The 5,910-nt window shown below is 46.1% G+C and overlaps 1 protein-coding gene across 1 annotated transcript in view; it reads right to left on the bottom strand.

Moving 5' to 3' along the window:
• Window positions 1-5,910, bottom strand: part of LOC119583232 (neural-cadherin-like) — a gene marked incomplete in the record, with an annotated part of 112,060 nt that overhangs the window by 59,033 nt on the left and 47,117 nt on the right.

Here is a 5,910-nt window from a genome sequence, read left to right as displayed (position 1 = left end):
TAAAAAACGCCAACAATTAAACAAGCAAAAAACCAAAAAAAATTTTTAAAAACATAAAAAAAAGCCAAAACCCATGGATAATGAAAGGGGGGAAAAAGGGGATAAAAAAGGGGAAAATAAAAAAGGGATTTTTGAAAACGAAAAGGGGGGGGGGGGTTTGTTTGGGGGGGGGGGGTTTTGGGGGGGGGGGAATGAGGGAGGGGAGGGAGGAGGAGGGAGGGGGAAAAAGGGAAAAAAAGAGGGAATGGGGGAGGGGAGGGAAAAAAGAGGAGGGAGGGAGGGAGAGAAAGGGGGAGGGAGAAGGAAAAGGGGAGAAGGAAGGGAGGGGGAGGGAGGGAAAAGGGGGAAAAGGGAGAAAAAGGAGGGAGGGAGGAGGGTGGGGGGGGGGGGGGGAAGAATGGGGGGAAAAAGGGGAAGGAGGAGGGGAGGAAAAAAAGGTTAGGAAAGGGGGGAGTGGAGGGAAAAAGGGAGGAGAGAGAGGGGAGGGAGGAAAGGGGGAAGGAGGAAAAAAGGGGGGGAAGAGGGAGGGAGGAAGAGGAGGAAGGGAAGGAGGGGGGAGAAGGCAAAGGAAAGGGGAAAGGGAGAGGAGGGAGGGGAGGAAAGGAAAGAGGGAAGGAGAGAGGGAGAAACGAGGAAAAGAGAACGGGGGGAGAGGAGAGAAGGAGGGAGAGAGAGAGAGAGAGAGGATAGAGAAGAGGGAGAGAGAGAGGGGGGAGAGGAGAACCCCCGGAGGAGGAGAGAGAGGAAAGGGGGGGGAAGAGGAGAGGAGGTGGGGGAAATATTTGATAAATTGATTATGAAATGATTGATATTGTTTATGTGAATGAGAGAGAGATAAAGAGAGAAAAGGAGAGAGGAGAGTGAGAGGGGGAGGGGGGGGGGGGGGGAGAAAATGGGAAAGAATGATAAGAAAGGAAAAAATTGAAAACCTTTAGTAATAAAATATAATAATAATAAAATAATTTAATAATAATATAAAAAAAAAAATAAAAAATAAAAAAAAAATAATAAAAAAAAAAAATAAAAAAAAACAAAAACAAAAAAAAGAAATGTAAAAAGAAAGAAAAAAAAATCAAAAAATTGAGGGGAAACATAAAAAAAGAAAAAAAAACGAAAACCAAAAAGCAGAGAAAAAAGACAATAACCCCTTTAAAATTAAACAACCAAATAACCCAGGGCAGGGAGAAATTGCCGCAAAAGAATGAAAAGGCACCGGAATTAGAGGTGTGAAATGAAAAAAAAAGAGTTTTTGGGAAGGGGAAAAAAGTTTTTTTTTTTTTTTTTTTTTTTTTTTTTGGGGGGGGGTTGGTGGGGGGAGTGGTGGTGGTGATGAGTGAGTGAGTGGTGAGTGAGGAGTGAGGAGTGAGGAGTGATGGTGAAGTGTGGTGTGAGTAAGAGTGAGAGAGAGAGAGAGACGAGGAAGAGGGGGAGGGGGAGAGAGAGAGAGAGAGAGGAAGAGAAGAGAGGAGAGAGAGAGAGAGAGGGGGAGAGAGGGGGGGGAGAGAGGGGGAGAGAGGGGAGAGAGGGGAGAGGGGCACGAGGGGCGGGGAAGAGAGAGGAAGGGGGGGGAGGAGAGAGGGGGGTTGGTTGGGTTGTGTGTGTGGGTTGGGGGAGTGAGTAAATTGTGAGTGAGGGGTGATGAGTGACGTGATGAGGTTTTTGTGTGTGTGGGGTTGGGGTGTGTGGCGGCGTGCGTGTGTGTTTGAAGCACATCTTCAACTGATCAAATAAAGTTAAATGAACACAAATATAAAATAAGAAAGATACCCCTTCATATGAACAGAAAACGGGAAAGCACCAAGGCCCTAAGTTGAACATAGAAAATGTTAATAATTGAAAGGGGATACAAAAGCAAACTGTAAATCTCTCGCGTCTACCGAAGAGGACGAAGAACAATACAAAACAAAACAAAAAAAAAAAAACAAGAAACAAAAAAAAAAAATAAAAAAAAAAAAGAAAACATATTTGTTAATTAAGATATCTAATTAAGAATCTTCGCTAGTCTCCACATACAACCTTAAAAGCAGATGAAAAAAAATATCTTAGAATAACTTCTGTTTAAAACTATTAACGATGAAGATATCAAAACTTTAACATTTCAATGGCGACTTTTTTTATCCCAGTACTTTTTTTCTTTCTTGTGGGGAAAACCTTCTCTCGTTTAATTTTTAACCTTCCTTCAAAAATTTGTCTTTTTCATCTTCAAAACATCCAAGAAGTTTCTTTCCACCAAGACGCATAAATTTGAAAGATATTTACATTGATATTCAGTTCTTTCTTAAAAGAAATGTGAAAGGGAAAGTCTGAAAAAGTCATTTTCTAAAAATAAGCGACATTTCCATGTTAACAGAGAGAGAGAGAGAGAGAGAGAGAGAGAGAGGAAAAAGGGAAGAGAGGAGAGGAGAGGCGGGGGAGAAGGAGGGGAAAAGAGAGAAGGAGGAGGGGGAAGAGAGAGGGAAAAAGGAGAGGGAGAGAGAAGAAAAGGAGGGGGAGGAGAGAGAAAAACAGAGAGGAGAAAAGAAGGAAAAAGGGAGAGAGAAAGAGAAAAAGGGAGGAGAGAAAGGGGGGGGAGAAAAGAGGAGAGAGGGAGAGAGAGGGAGGAAAAAAAAGAGGGGAAGAGAGGAGAGAGGGGAGGGAAGAGAGGAGAGAGAGAGGAGAAGAGAGAAGGGGGGAGAGGGGGAGGAGAAAAGAGAGGAGAAAGGGGGAGGGGGGGAGGGGGAGGGGGGAGGGGAGGGGAGAGAAAAGGGGAGAGAAAAGAGAGGGGGGGGGAGAGAGAGGAGAGGGAAGAGAGAGTGTGGGAGCGGGAGAGAGAGGAGAGTGAGAGAGAGAAAAGAGCGAGGAGAGAGCGAGAGGGGGGTCTGTGTGTATACTTGTGCGTGCATGTTTCTTTTTTTTTTTATTCTATTTTATGGCTGCGGTTTCATCAAGATATCAAATAAACCTGAAATCTAATCCTTTGCACGAGAGATCCGGGTTAAGGATTATTTGGTATCTTATCTTTCTTATCTACTCCGGCCATAAAAGGAAATTCCCCTCTCTCTCTCCCTCGCTTTCTATCTCCCTCCCTCCCTGTCCCTCTTCCACTTCCTCTCCCTCTCCTTCTCTCTCTCTCTCTCTCTCCTCTCTCTCTCTCTCTCTCTCTCTCTCTCTCTCTCTCTCTCTCTCGCTCTCTCTCTCTCTTACTTTCTCCGCCGTGGCAGGACAGAGGAGCGACCTCGAGTACTCACGCCATGTAAAAATAACGCAAAAGTCTTACCTCTTTCGGGTAATGTATTTATAACCCCCATCCCTGGTCACTCTCCTCCCCTCATTTCCCCTCGATTTCTCCCCCTTCTAGCCCTTGTAAGTAGGGGGGGAGGGGGAGAGGGGAAGGGGATAAGGCACTTGCGTTCCCCTCAAGGGTTTATGCTGTCAGAGGACCCCTTGGCTATCTGTCGCTTGGGAAAATTGCTTTCTGTGCTTCTGATTTTGCTTTTCTGCTTTGCCTTTTTCTCTCTTGAATCTCTGGTTCTCGTTCTCTTTCTCTCTCTCTCTCTCTCTTTCTCTCTCTCTCTCTCTCTCTCTCTCTCTCTCTCTTATTATCATTATCATAATCATTATCATTATTATCATATTATTATTATCATTATTATTATTACTAATAATATTAGTTGTAGTAATGGTAGTCATGTCATTTTCATTGTCATTAATTATTATTATCATTATCATTAATATTATTATTATTATCATAATTATTAGTTGTTGTTATTGTAGAGTAGTATACAGACACATATCTACCTATCTTTCTATCTATATATGTATGTATATATTGTGTATAAATATATATATATATATATATATATATATATATATATATATATATATATATATATATTCTCTAATTGTCTATCATCACCCCTTTCTCTTTCTCTGTCTTCCTCTCTCTCTCTCTCCCTCTCCCTGCCTCACTCCCCTCCCGCTTCCCTCCCTCCTCCGTCTCCCCCCCCCCCACACCTTCCATTCACTCACTCACCCGCAATCGACCCAGCAGGTAAGCACTCGGCCTGCAAGCGTGGGTGTGTTTCCGGCAGTAAATATTACATGCAGGTTACACCTCCTTCGACCCCCTCCCCTACCCCGTACCCCTTACCCCTTCCACCCTTACCCCTTACCCCTTCCACCCTTATCCCCCCCTCCCCTCCCCTCCCCTCCCCCTACTTGCCGAGCCCTATCCTTAGACCTTCATTGCTCACCCCAATACTCCCTTCCCCCCACCTCCACTACCCCCACCCCAACCACCGCCCAACCCTCACAATTGAAACAGTCATGCATCGAGAAATTATAGAAGACAAAGATAGAAGAGGAAAAAAATGTAAGAAATAGATAGGGAATTGGAGGAAATGAAGAGAGATCTGGGCCTCGAGTCGACGAGTAAGTTACTCTGTATTTTTAGGTTGGAGGAGGAGGCGGGAGGGGAGGGGAGGGGAAGGGTGAGAGGAAGAAGGAAAGGGTGGAAAGAGGGGAGGGGAAGGGAGGGAAGAATGAAGGGAGCGGAGGAGAGGAGAGGAGGGAAGGGGAGGGGAGGGGAGGGGAGGATGAGGGGTGGGGAGGAAGAGGCGGGAGGAGAGGGGAGGGGAAGGTGAAAAGAGGGGAGGGAAGGGTGAAGGGAAGAAGGAAAGGGTGGAAGAAGGGGTGGGGAGGGGAGGGGAGAGGAGGGGAGGGAGGAAAGGGTGAAGGGTGGGCAGAGGAAGGTGAAAGGAGGAGAGAGGAGAGAAGAATGAGGGAAGGGAGGAAAGGGTGAAGAGAGGTCAAGGAAGAAGAAAGATAAGAGGAAGAAAGGGCAGAGTAAAGAAAGAGGAGGAGGAGGAGGAACGGAGAGGGGGCAAGGAGGCTCGAAGGAGACACAAAGAGCAGGGGAAGGCAAGGCTTAAAGAATACTTGAGGTTAACCCCAATTACGCAATTACGAACACCCGAAAACCACCCTCCCCCCCAACACCAACCCCCCCGCTCCCTAACCCCCCCACCCTTCCCCCCACTCCCTATCCCCCACCCCACCCCCACCCCCTAACCCTTCCCTCTCATGCGAAGACAGTAAGTACCTTTCGACACTGATGAATAGGTGCATAGCGTGAGCGACTGAGGTGTGAGGGAGAGTAGAGGGTAGTGTTGGGAGGTGAGAACTGAAAATCAAGTAAGAGGGGGAGGAGGAGAGGTAAGAAGGGGAGAGGGGGAGAAGGAGAGGGCGAGAGAGGAGGAGAGGGGGAGAAGGAGAGGGTAAGAGGGGGGAGAGGGGAGAAGGAGAGGGTAAGAGGGTGGAGAGAGGGAGGAGAGGGAGGAAGGATAATGAGAATGAGAAGGGGAAGGAAAGAGAGAGAGAGAGAGAGAGAGAGAGAGAGAGAGAGAAAGAGAGAGAGAGAGACAAAGACAGACAAAGAGAAATAGAGATAGACTGACAGAGACAGCGAGGCAAAGAGACAGCGAGAGAAAGGTGGGAACAAGAACCAGAGGTCCATTAGTGCCAGGGGGGAGGAGCCAAAGGGATACATACACACAACACCTCAGGGACAAAAGACAGTGAAAAGGGTATCGTTTAAGGGTGAATATTGGTCCCTAAGAGTGTCTGAGGGGAAAGTCAATCCTTGTAAGGGTGAGAGTGAGGGAGGGGGGCGAGAAATAGTGTCCGATAATTTGCGATTTGGCGTAACAGATTAATTAACGCCATGACTTGCTGGGTCCCGTGAATTTATGCTGTGTCATGGTAAGCACATGCAATGCGTATGTAAAACAAGAAAGAAAGAAAGAAAGAAAAAGGTATATGTTAACGATTCACAATAACATTAACGTCTCGTGGTTTCCAAAATCAAATACCATTAAGATAAACCAAAAAAGTGAATATCATCGATGAAAATTCTTATTATAGAAAGTGGAA

Source organism: Penaeus monodon, chromosome 17, assembly GCF_015228065.2.
Source record: "Penaeus monodon isolate SGIC_2016 chromosome 17, NSTDA_Pmon_1, whole genome shotgun sequence".
NCBI classification, from domain to species: Eukaryota; Metazoa; Arthropoda; class Malacostraca; order Decapoda; family Penaeidae; genus Penaeus; species Penaeus monodon.
This window is presented reverse-complemented; position numbering and strand designations above follow the sequence as displayed.